The sequence below is a fragment of the Heteronotia binoei genome, chromosome 19, assembly GCF_032191835.1.
Source record: "Heteronotia binoei isolate CCM8104 ecotype False Entrance Well chromosome 19, APGP_CSIRO_Hbin_v1, whole genome shotgun sequence".
Classification (NCBI taxonomy): domain Eukaryota; kingdom Metazoa; phylum Chordata; class Lepidosauria; order Squamata; family Gekkonidae; genus Heteronotia; species Heteronotia binoei.
In genome coordinates this window covers 22,646,495-22,659,738 of record NC_083241.1, presented here as the reverse complement: position 1 = coordinate 22,659,738, position 13,244 = coordinate 22,646,495, and positions in this window count along the sequence as shown.

Genomic DNA, 13,244 nt, shown 5'->3' with positions numbered 1-13,244 from the left:
AACAACCCCGTGAGGTAGGTTAGTCTGAGAGTGTGTGGTTGGCCCAAGGTCACCCAGCAAAGCATCCATGCCAGAGTGGAGATTTGAACCCGGGTCTCCCTAAACAGTGGTCTGACATTCATACCCTCTATACCAAATGGGCTATTAAAAGGCTGTGGATGCCTTTACTGAGTCAATCAATCTCATGTTTGGTCTTCCCCTTTTCCTATTGCCTTCAACTTGTCCTAGCATATAGATCGGGGGTAGCCTAACTATGGCTCAGGAGCCACATGTGGCTCTTTCACACACATTGTGTGACTCTTGAAGCCTCCACCGCCAATTTGGACAAGGCATTTCTCTCTTCAAATCACTTCTCCAACCCAAGCCAGCCAATGGCTTGGAGAATACATTTAAAGTTGCTTTCTTTCCACCTCTCCTCCATCTCCCTCCATGACTTGTGGCTCTCTGATGTTTATGTGGCTCTTATGTTAAGCCAATTTGGCCAGCCCGATATATTTGTAGAAAAAAGGGAAGTAAAAAGAGTGAGCAGGAGGTCTCCAGTTCTAATCTTCTGCCACGGATTCACTGCAAGGCCTTAGACAAGACACTCTGCCTCAACACACATCCCACCCCCAGCAATATGAGATCTAGGAGCTGCTGACCTTGCAGGATTATTGTGTGAAGATACAAGTTTGTGCCCATCCTTTTCAGTTGACATTCAGCCGCCAACAACAATGCCAAACCATCAGATAATTCTTCCAAAGTACTGAAGGGCATTCACACTAGCGTGCTAGCTGTGATGTCAGGAAGATTTAATGGGATTTTGTACTCGGATCAACTTTGTAATTGCAGCAGCAATGAAATCGACTTTGTGGATCATATTCTGCTTGATTGCCTCAAATTTTCAGCTCTAAGAGACAAACTGATCTCTCTCCAGAAGCAAAATCATCCTGGTTACTTAGAGATGAAAACAAACTACCCTGCCTGTGGCAAAATTTCTAGCAGCTGTTGTCCAATCACATGACAATTTTGCAGTAGCAACCTTTAAGTTCTTCCATATTTTCCTGTGGAATGAGGTTTATTGTGGGACAAGGGTTTGCTATTTATGACTCTGGTTGTAAAATGGAAGAGGAAGAAACTGAATTTACACTCCACCCTTTACAGTGGTTTACAATCTCCTTTCCTCTCCCCAGAACAGACATCCTGTGAGCAAGGTTACCTCTAAGCTGCAGAGTCTTGTGAGCAAAAATTCTGCTTTGTGAGCTACTGGCATTAAAGTTGTGAGCTACTACATAGAAGGTGAGCTACTGCATAAATTATTATGCTCTGGGGCCATTTTTCCTGAGCTAAAACAAAAATGTGTGAGCTGGAGGCTAAAAATCTGTGAGCTAGCTCACGCTAACTCAGCTTAGAGGGAACACTGCCTGTGAGGTAAGTGGGGCTGAGAAAGCTCTGAGGAAACTGCTCTTGAGAGAACAGCTCTGTGAGAACTTTGACTCACCCAAGGTCACCCAGCTGGCTGTATGTGGAGGATTGGGGAATCCTATTCTCCAGATTAGTGTCCACCGCTCTTAACCACAACACCAAACCAAATAAGGTGGTTTGAACCCCATAACGCTATAAATATTCAATGCTATTTTCTTGCTTGGGTTAGAATAGGAACTTGCGAGACACAGAACCTGGAAAGGAACTGCAGGCAATTCAAGGTGGATTCTGGTGGGGCTGGGCAGTTGATTTGCCCCCTGCCAGGGACTGCCTGCTAGGAACTGCTGCTTTCTTTCAGCCTGGCCAATTATTGCCAAAGCAAGCTGCTAGGTTTCTGTGCTACCCACCCATCATTTACCCCAACCCATCTGCTGCCATATGTTTGCTAGTCCTTGGATCCAAGAAACTTAAATAGAGGAAGGGGAAGAAGAGATGCTGGAATGAAAAGTGAACAACTGAAACAAAACTTGGGTGATCACAACTAACTGAGTTGCTGGGCTAGAACCCAACCTATCAAGTGCCCACAAAGGATGAAAAGCACCTGCAAGCATGGCCACGTTCAGAGCTTTTTAGTATCTGCTGGTACTCATTGTGAAATAGCCATACCTCCTGTAAGACTGTTCCCAATAAAACCGCCTCATGGAGCTCTTCAGTTTTTATTGATTTTTTTTTAAGTGGAGCTGTCTGCCCAGGGCTGTCAGGCCAGCTGTGTCCTCTGGCTGGCCTGGGGCCAATCAGCCATTCTCCCAGGCCTGTTGAGTGACACCCGAACTCACCTTCCCAGGAGCAGCTCTTCCCATCATGCCTCGGTCCCAGGAGGAGTGACAGCAGCAGGCAATTCCACAGCAGCCTCTGACCTAAGTTGCTGGGTCACTGCTAACTAGCTGACATGGGGGAAAAATAAAATTATGTCATTATTATTCAAAACTAAAGCTACACTGACAGTAATGCTATTATCAGCACCCCAAGGCAATCCCTCGTATGCCACCCATGTGTTAAAAATTGCAATACTGTGAACACATCAGGACTCGGAAGTTGAAGAGATCTGATGCAAAAAAAAAAAGATACAAAGCAGAACAAACTTGAGATCTTGAAACAAATAATGAACTAAATAAAATTCATATCCTCTAAGAAATGTGCAAAAATAAACAGAATGCCCCAACATTGTCACAGCCTGTATTAAATAAGAGACCAATTGTGTTTCCTCATCACTGATTTCACCAGCAGCCAACCTGATATTAGTGCTGTTATTATCCAAAATAAGTGCTTCCTGTATCAATAAACCAGTATGTACAGAGTACTTACACAGATCGAATCACTAAATACTTCACGCTCTTGAAGAGTTTCCTCCTCAGGCTCCACCCTCAAATCCCCAAGGATTTTCCAACGAAGAGCTGGCAACCCTAGCACTCACAGAGTGACCAGAAACATTACAAAAAAGCAACTTCTCTTAACTGCTTTAAGGTATTTGGTATCTCCCTGTGGGCACTGAGCACTCTGCATCGTTTGGGACCCTTGGCAAAAGCAAAAGCCCAGCTGGAAGCCACAAGAAGATAGCTGCATATGCGCAACTTCATTCTCTGACCCCAGAATGCCTGAAAAGTGTCTTAGATACACAAGACTGCACAGAATTATTGACAGCTAATACATTAGTTAGTAAAGTATAATTAACAAATAACTTAGTAGTTCGCTGTATGTCAGTGGGGGTCAGTAAAGAATCACATGGGGGGGGGCTATTGTTTATTCTCCTGCTATTCTTGGTTAGTGCTATGTGCAAGTTGCCAAGACATTCTCGCAGGAAAGAGAATTTCTCTGTTATTTTTATTAACTGTAGGCCAAGTCCCTGTGAAGTAGGCACAACCTTTTAAAAAGACCATTCTCTCTCAAGCAGCATCTAATACAGGAGTGGCTGAACTTGCTAAATGTAAGAACCACTTAGAATAAACGTTTGAGAGCTGCAGGCAGGAAGGAAAATAGATGGGAAAGAAAATAACTGTAACTTTAAATGCATTCTCCAAGCCACCAGCTGGATTGGCTTAGGAAAGTGATTTAAAAAGCCAAATGCCTTCTCCAAGCCAGCCGATAGGGCAGTGAGGACTTCAAGAAGAAGAATATGATATTGGGTTTATATCCCGCCATCCACTTCAAATCTCAGAGTCTCAGAGCGGCTCACAATCTCCTTTACCTTCCTCCCCCACAACAGACCCCCTGTGAGGTGGGTGGGGCTGGAGAGAACTCTTACAGCAGCTGCCCTTTTAAGGACAACCAAGGCCATGCCAGCAGGTGCAAGTGGAGGAGTGTGGAATCAAACCCGGTTCTCCCAGATAAGAGTCTGCACGCTTAACCACTACACCAAACTGATGTAGTTTCACAATATGTGTGAAAGTGCTCCAAGCCACAGTTTGGCCACCCCGATCTAATATCTCCCCAAAACAATGAAATACCTAATTTTTAGTGAAATATCTTCACTAATATCTCCCTATATTTGGCAGCGTTTATTACTAATGCACACTTAAATTACAGTGACACGTATCAGTCACAAATTTTGAGTCCAGTGGCACCTTTAGGCCCAAGAAAGTTTTATTCAAGATGTGCACCCCACTGTTTACCCCCAATTCCTAATCATTAATGAACAAGTTAAAAAGCATTGGACTTGATACCAAATCCTGTAGTACCTCACTGCTTACTGTCTTCTGCTGTGAAAACTGCCCATTTATACTCATTCTCTATTGCCTATTTAACCAGTTTTTAGTCCATAAGATAGAACCAAAGAATCACAGAGTTGAAAGGGGCCATAAAGGCCATCTAGTCCAACCCCTTGCTCAATGCAAGATCAGCCTAGAACATCCTTGACCAGTGTTTGTCCAGCTGCTGCTTAAAGACTGCCAGGGAGGGGGAGCTCACCACCTCCCTCAGTAACTGATCCCACTGTTGAACACTTTATTGTAAAAAAGTTTCTCTGAATATCCAGCCAGTACTTTCCTGCCCTTAACTTAAACCCATTCCTGTGAGTCCTCTCCTCTTCTGCCAACAGGAACAGCTCCCTGCCCTCCTTTAAATGACAGCGCTTCAAATACTTAAAGGTGTGATTCTACACTAGATTTTTAATCCTGGTTCAACCCTGTTCCCTAATAGACATTTTACACTGAACTCAGGTTCACCTTTGGGTTAATATTTATTTCTCTATTCAACTGAGGTTGCCTTGGGTTCACCCCCCTGTTGTCCTGGGTAATCCTGCACGTTCTGTGGCAATCCCAGTGCAGATTAGTGCAAAAGCATAACTTGGATTGGAACCTTTCAGCCCCATTATCTCTCCACCTGCAGTTTCACTGATCATTTCGGTAGGAGGGTTCTATTATATATTTCTTCCTTCTTTTCTTTATTGTCCATTTTGGGTTGCATGCTGTGTAGTTGCTACCAACAACCCATCTTCTTTTGTGCTTGAGTTGCTGCGCTGTTGGAAGTGGGTTGGGGGAGAAGGCTGGCTTCTCCCCCCACCCACATACATCGGGTGGATTTGAGGGTGTGGTGTGAGCGCTCCCCTTCCTTGATTGTGGAGGAGAGAGCCGAGTGGGCAGTGTATGTCAGACTGCCAGGATATTCTTTTTCTCCTGTCAGGAGGAGGATGCCTTCCCCCATGAAGCTCTCCTGCCTTGCTTTCTCCTGTGTTGATCCCAGGGCTTTTTTTGTAGCAGGAACCCTTTGTGTATTAGGCCACACCCCCTGCTGTAGCCAGCCCTCCAAGAGTTTACGGGGTTCTTAGTACGGGGCCTACTGTAATCTTTAGGAGGATTGCCTACATCAGGGATGTGTGGCCTAATATGCAAAGGAGTTCCTGCTACAAAAAAAAAGCCCTGGTTGATCCCCAAGGTTTTTGGGGTCCTGGATCCCGTATAGGGAGAGCTGTTTCTCTCCCTCTCCCTCTCCCCCCCTTCTCCCTTCCGCTCTGCTGATGACTAGGAGCTTGAACATAGAATTAATAATCCGGGACAGGCAGGCAATCTGAACTGGGACAGTGGAGTAGAAAAATAAGCAGGGATAAATAATTAGGGATAAATAGAAGGTAAATGGCCCTGAGTCAAACTCGGGGGGGGGGGGGGAAGGTTTAGGACCTCATGGGGAATCACCCTGAGAGTATCCCATACTGGCCTGGCATTTGTTGTCTCTCTTTTGAGTGCTTGTTTGTAATTGACACAAGCTTTACTACTGAAGGTTCTACTTTAGTGATCCAATATTTGCTAGCCTTTGGTGTGTCCTGTCAAATAAAAGACAGACCTGGTTACATTTCAATGACATTTCAGTCCACTGAAGTAAAAAACAAAACAAAAATACCAAAAGAATTAGTCAAGTTGGTAATTCAGCTTCAACCAGCTTCTGCTGTAGGGAAATACAACTGCTCTTCCAAGTAGCAGGAACTTGCTCAGTCATGGTGGAAATTTGGACTGGACAGACCCATTTGTTTGATCAACACTCTGCCATTAAGCTGCACCAGCTCTCATTGTTTGTACAGAATAGCTGCACTGAGCCCTGCTTGATGGGGAAAGGAGCAGGATAGAAATTGCATGTATGAATGAACGAACGAACGAACTACGACAGTTGTGGAGTGCCCTGTTCACTTTACTGGAGGGACAATTCTGCAAATAGGTTGAGTTCAGTTCATTCATACCTCAACATCAATATCATACCCTTCCACCAAGGAAGTCAGGGGGGCATACATGGACCTCCTCATTTCCATTCTGTTCTCACAACCACCCACCCTCTGGTGGAAAGTATTGTCAGGTCACAGTCAACTTATGGTGATCCTGTAAGGTCTTCAAGGCAAGATGTGTTCAGTGGTGTTCACCATCGCCTGCCTCTGCAGAACAAACGTGGACTCCTTTGGTTGTCTCCCATCCAGGAACTAACCAGGGCTGACCTTGCTTAGCTTCCAAGACTGGGCCATCCCAGTCAGGGCACCAACATTCTACCAGCTAGGTCACATGGTTACCCAGGGAGCTTCACGGCTGACAGGCAATTGGAACCTGGGTCTCCCCTACCCCACTCTGACATTCTAATGACTTTCCATTAGAGGAAAGAACTTCCATTAGTCAAACAGATCTAATCACAGGAAGCTTTTGCAGGCAGACCTCAGAGCACAACACTCCTCCAGCGCAGCCAACGGCTTTCCTGTTTCTGCATATCTGTCCTCATTAACAACAGCGACAACAAAAATCCAATATCTGAAGACCTACAGGCCTAGACTGGAGTACCTTTGCGCAGGGCTGAGCTTGCAAGTTTCCGAGAATGACTGTAACAGCAACCAGAAACAATAACATATAAAGCCATCATGCTGAGAGACAAAAATAGTAACCAGACAGCAGCTTAAAATTCATTGCTAGAGACAGGCATGCAAGTTTGGTGCCGCCACCTATGGCTTGAAAGAAAATGCCATTTAAGAGTCTGCATTCTTCACCTCAGAAAGCGCTTCACGTTCAACTTCTCTCTCTTTACATCAGAGGAAGAACACCAGCACCCATGGGCATAGCAGGATGATGTATGGCTGGGAGGGGGAAAGGGGAGGGCAAAAAATATGCTTCAAAGCAATGACAAAATGTCAGAATGAGATGGAGAGCACAGCAGGAAGTGTCGCGTCTGCTACCACTGCAAACACCAAGCGCAAGTACCAGTTTAATAATAGATGAAGATCAACACAACAGCCTTGAAAGGGAATTTAATTTGGGCAGGGGTGACAAAGGACACTGCCTCGCTCTACCAAGAACAAGCACCAGAATCCACCTTCCCAGACCTTCCCAATGCAAGCATCTAACCAAGACAGGGTGTCAGGCTGATGCTTGTGGCATAATTAAATGGGGATCCAGTGCATGAGGCTGGATCCGGCAGATCCGTTCCACTGGAGGAAGGTTTTCCTCCTCCACTCTCCTCTTTCATTAAAGAACTTCCACTAATCGAACAGATCTGTCAAATCCAGCCCATATGTTGGTTCTGAAATCAATGCTATCTTTAGACACACAATATTTTCCTGCAGTCTAGTTATCCATTTTTATGTATTTATTTATTTCAGCAACTGGCACGCCAGTGAGGCATGCCAAAACAAAAAAGCATTCTTATGACTGTGGCACCAGCTGCACCGAAACAAGTCATTTATTACAAATACAGCCCCTCATAACAGTTGAGCCACCAGGAGAACGAATTGGACGCCAGCATTTGTGGCTCCTTCCCTCCTCCTCCCCCTCCTCCTCCATGAGGGAATAAGAGATCTGAAGCCTGCCAGATGAGGAACCAGCAAGGAACCCACCTTCCCTCCAGCCAACAATTTTATGGAATGAGTCACCCCCAGCACCCCCTCCCACAGCTTAGTCTCTAGCCTAGGACCAGCAGAGGGGGGCACAGACATTATTTGCCCCCCTCACCTATACAAGAATCTTTCTTGGACTCTCACCTCAAAAACCACTTAAAACTAGCATGGACAGGAGGGAAGAGTGAAAAGACACTTCCCTCAAACCCCACACAATGAGCTGGCGTCTCAGCGCACCTCAGATGCTACTCTAATGAGCCTGTTATGTTCCCTGGATGTGAGGATTACAGGCAGCTCAGCTGAGGAAGGGACGTCAGCCTACATTTAGAAGTGTAAAGAGTTTTAAGGAATGTTAACTCTAGGGGGAAAGATTACATATATGCACTTGCTTAGAGGAATGTCCTCTTATTTGTACTTACTCCAGAGTAAGTGCACATACAATGGCAGCCTTCACTACAGAGGAGAAAGTGGATCAGTCCTGTCAGAAGAAACTAACAGTGCCATCCTGTCAGCTGGTTGATGTGTTCTAGGTGGTTAATATTCTACCCTGAATAAATGGTTCTTTTGGATCAAATAAACAGAACTTATGATGTCTGCCTATTGTCAAAGTTCCCACAAAAGAGATGACTTTTTGAGATAACTGAAACTAAGATTAATAGCAGGGTCACAAACACCCAGCCTTCGAATACTGGCGGCCCTTCTCCCTATGATGTTAACTCCAGAATGAGAAGAGCTTCAAAATCCAGCCACGCTCACACTTCATTCTCGGTCTGGCTGATTAAGGTTTCCTCCATGGCAATTAAGGACCTAAAAATTCATGTAGCAAGCAAACCTATTTGGAGATTGCCACCAAAAAATAAATACACTTTCCACACACGTGCAAAAGTACAGCGAGATGTGAAGAATAGTTTTAGATTCTGGCTTCAGGGGGCTAGATATTCATTTAAAATATTTATATTGCCACCTTATTTCCATAAATTCAGGGTGATTAAAAGCAACAAAGTTACAAACAAGTAAAAGCACCTAACAATGATCAAGATTTTTAAAAACACAGTCTGAACAATCTGCCATCAAAAACACTTTGAAACAAGATTGGTTTGCACATCTTCCCAAATGCAGAAAGTGAAGGTGCCCTTCCATGCCCGCTCTGGCAGATTATTCCAAAAGTCTGGCCCTGCCATAGAAAAAACTTGGGGCTGACTGTTGCCAAATGCACAACCCTGAGAGAATGCACCCCCACATCCCCGGTCTGTCTGAAGAATGCCGTTGGTCCAGGGGAGAAGACCAGGAGTTGGGCTTTGTTCAGTAACATGTGCTTCAAACACAGGAGGGGAGGCAGCAGGGCATCACCTGATCTTGTCAGATCTCAGCTGCTAAGCAGGGATGGTCCATGGATGGGAGCTAAGGAAGGCTCTGTAGAGAATAGCAATCGCAGAGCACCTCTGCTTCTCACTCATCTTGAAAGCCCCTTGATGGGTCACCATAAATTAGCTGCAGCTTGATGGTATGAACGTAAGTATAGTGCAAAGAACAGAATCAACAGTCAAGAACATTCACTCTTCCCATCATATTCATACATGGTGAAGGATTCTATGCATATTTGCTCAGATTAAGTCCCACTGTGCTCAGGGGAAGGGGAACTGAGCTTGTGAGCTGGGGCCCTGGAGTTCAACCTGAAAGTCCAGAGCCTTCAGGGTACCACTGGGTGGATAATTTTCCAAAACTGAAGCACCATTTGGAAGTCTCCATAAACTATGAAGCTCATTGAGGATACATGTTTGCCTGGGCAACTGGTGACGGAGGGAAGAATGGGAGAAAGGGTTTCACTTTGACCTTCTTCTCTAAGTAGTATTTAAAAGTAAAGTGTTTCGTCAAACTAGCCCAATCTGTCTTTGTTTTGAGTGGGTGATTTGGTATACTATAATTAGGAGTGTGCTGCAGAGATGTTCCTGGAGGCCACCATCACGGAGTGCTTCTGTCTCCATGGCAACTGTAGTTGCCTGGTTCCTCTGGCGAAGCAGTTTGGAACGAAGAGTTCAGGCCCTCCTTCTGATGCCCCATTCCCCAAAGGCTCTTCCTGGCTTAGAGACAGCAACCCAGTGGCACAAGAACCACCTCTGGCCACAGAGGACATGAAACAGCACTTCCCTCTTCATTTGGCATCTAGCAGAGTTCAAGGGCCACCATCACCATTCCTTTCAAAGCATATGGGTTGGGACACTTGTACAGGAATTGTTCACAAAACAGAATTGAGCAGAATGATGCTAAACTCTGGAGACACAAATGTGGCATACGAAAAGGGGCTGGAGGCCCTCAAAAGATTGGGATTTGACTCCTGGCTTGGTAGAGAATTGCAACCATATAAGACACAGTCCCGTGCAGGATTCAACCCACCCTCTTTAGTTTTTTAAGCAAAGAGATTATGTGGCTATGGTGTGAATGCTCATATAACTTGTGTGTGTGTGCTTCTGAGAGAGAGTCACATCATCTGGTCTGAAATGCAGAGAAGGTGGTTGTCTCCCTAAACCATGCTCTTGCATACAGTTACATTATCTTCAGGCTCTTTCTAAATGGTCTGGAGCAATAAAAAGTAGTCTTGGCAAAGCCCACTCAGCTAAATTAAGAATTGGCCTACAAAGTTGCAGAGTAGCCAGTTTTATTCAGAGTCTTGTTTGACCCCAAAATATTCCCCAGCATGAGCACTGGGAGCAGAATTGGATCAGAGCACTTCCTTCCAAATCCTGGGAGGCCCTTACTTACCAAACCTGGTGACAGTGGAAGAGGCTCCGGAAGTTCTAGATGGGAGCTGGATGTTCACACAAGTATGTCAGGCACTCTGGGAAAACTACATCCCCTGGGTTCCTTCTTAGCTTCTCCTCCGCTGCTGCCACCATGAGATGTAGGAGGCATTCTTAGATTACAGTCTGAGTTGGAAAAGTATTCTCTGGTCATGGTGCTCACAGATTGGAGACAAATATTAAGACTTGTTGAGCAACATATGCCAAATTAGAGCATTTTGACCTTTGAGGACACTAAAGACTGTCACTGTTAAGCAGTTTTTGTAGAAAAAGCCCAGCAGGAACTCATTTGCATATTAGATGGGCTTCATTTGACAGGGCACTCCAAAGATCTGGAGCCATCATAGAGAAGAAGACCTTGCTGTGTATTATTGATCTTATTCCTTCCTAAGATATCTATAAGGAGGACTCCTCTACCCATCCCAGTGAGAGGAGGGGCTTATAAGCTCAAATAACAGGGGGAAAACCACAAAGACACAGGGCAATAAGGGCTTTTAACCATGAGTGGAGTGTGGGGTACACCAGCACTCACGGTTTCTCTCAAGATTAAGATTTTACCCTTGGCCTTTGGCTCTTGGCCTAGGGGTCTAGCTTGGGGGTTCTGTAGATAGGTGGGTAGTTACCCACAAGTAGTTTCAAGTGGCAGTTGGTTGTGGTTTGTAAAGAAAAGTGAAGATAAAGAAAATTTTGAAATGGATTGCAGCACTATGGCTGGTGAGGGAGCAGAGGCAGTGACGTGTAAAGACTGTGGGATGTTTGTATTTCTACCTGAGAGTAGCATGAATTACACTTGCAGCAAGTGTAAGTTAGTGGTCCTGCTGGAGGAGAAGATACAGGGACTGGAGGCACAATTGTCCATACTGCAGTGTATAAAGGAAGGTGAGGATTTTCTTGACAAAACGCACGAGACAAAACAAGAGAGAGAAAATGGTATCTCAGCAATTAGAAAAGAACCCAACACAGGAGGAGGGCTCCTGAAAAAATGTAACCCAAAGGAGAAAGAAAATCAGATGTTCTGAGCCTCTGCTGCTCAGCAATAGGTTCCATGATCTCCCCACAGTAACTGATTTTGAACCATTGGAACAAGGCCTACTTCCCCAGCCTCCATGAAGCTTGAACAAAGTTTCTCAGAATCTTGTGGATAAGAAGCCTGGAGCTTCTGCTCCCCAATATAGAAAGAGGAAAGTAGTGGTGATTGGAGACTCTTTGCTCAGAGGGGCGGAGCCCAAAGTTTGCCAACGGGACTTGTCATCCCGAGAGATCTGCTGTCTGCCAGGTGCACGCATCCAGCATGTGACAGAAAGGATTAGAAGACTTATCAAACCCACGGATTACTATCTTTTCTTGCTGATCCACGTGGGAATGAATGATACTGCCCATCATAGCCCTGAACGTATTAGAAAAGACTATGGGGCTCTGGATCAGAAGGTGAAGGAGCTGGGCATACAGGTTGTGTTCTCATCAGTGCTTCATGTTGAAGGCCGTGGATTAGGATGAGAAAGAAGAATACTTCAAATAAATGACTGGCTACGTCGATGGTGTCGTCAGAAAAGATTTGGATTTCTGAACCATGGCTTACGCTTTCAAGATGGTGGTCTTCTATCGGGAGATGGTTTGCACCTTACGGTGGTAGGGAAAAGGGTGTTTGGTAACAGCCTTGCTAACCTAGTAAGGAGGGCTTTAAACTAAATTGCATGGGGGAGCGGGACAATAATTCAAAGCCTCATATGATGCCAGAAACTGGGGATAAGAACATTAAAGATCTGCAGAGAGTGGCGCATACACTAGGTAATGTTAACTTGCAGGCTTGTACGGAAACCAAACCCTCAGGATGCATAAAATGTGGATTCCGATGTCTCTACACTAATACACAGAGTATGGGAAACAAACAGGAGGAACTGGAAGTCCTAATAAAGGAAGGAGACTATGACATAATAGGCTTTACTGAAACGTGGTGGGATGACACAACTGCAATATTAGGATTCAGGGGTACAACTTATTTAAAAGGGACAGGCAAATGAGAAAGGGTGGAGCCATAGCAGTGTATGTGAAGGAGGTATATACTTGTGAGGAAATATGTGAATTGGAGCATGGCAGCTCAGTTGAGAGTCTCTGGGTAAAAATAAAAGGAGTAAGAAACAACAGTGATATTATTGTGGGGGTCTGCTATAGACCACCAAGTCAGGCAGAGGACTTGGATGAGATACTTCTACAGCAGATTGCAAAGTTCTCCAAGAGAAGGGATACAGTGATCATGGAAGATTTCAATTACCAGGACATCTGTTGGAAGTCCAACTCTGCTAAAAATGAAAAGTCAAATAGATTCCTGACTTGTCTTGCTGACAACTTCCTTTTCCAGAAAGTGAAGAAGGAAACAAGGGGATCTGCTATCTTGGATTTTATTCTCAACAACAAGGAAGAATTGATTGAAGAAGTGGAAATAGCGAGCACTCTGGGCAGTAGTGACCATGTGATTGTGGAATTCACAGTCTTAGGGAAGGGAAGAGCTATACGTAGCCAGACTTATAGGTTGGACTTCAGAAAGGCAAACTTTGATAAACTTAGAACTATGCTGGGTAAAACCCCATGGTCAGAAATACTTAGGAGGAAGGGGGTTCAGAAGGGGCAGAATTTTCTTAAAAGCAAAATACTGAAAGCGCAATCACAGACGATTCCTATGAGAAGAA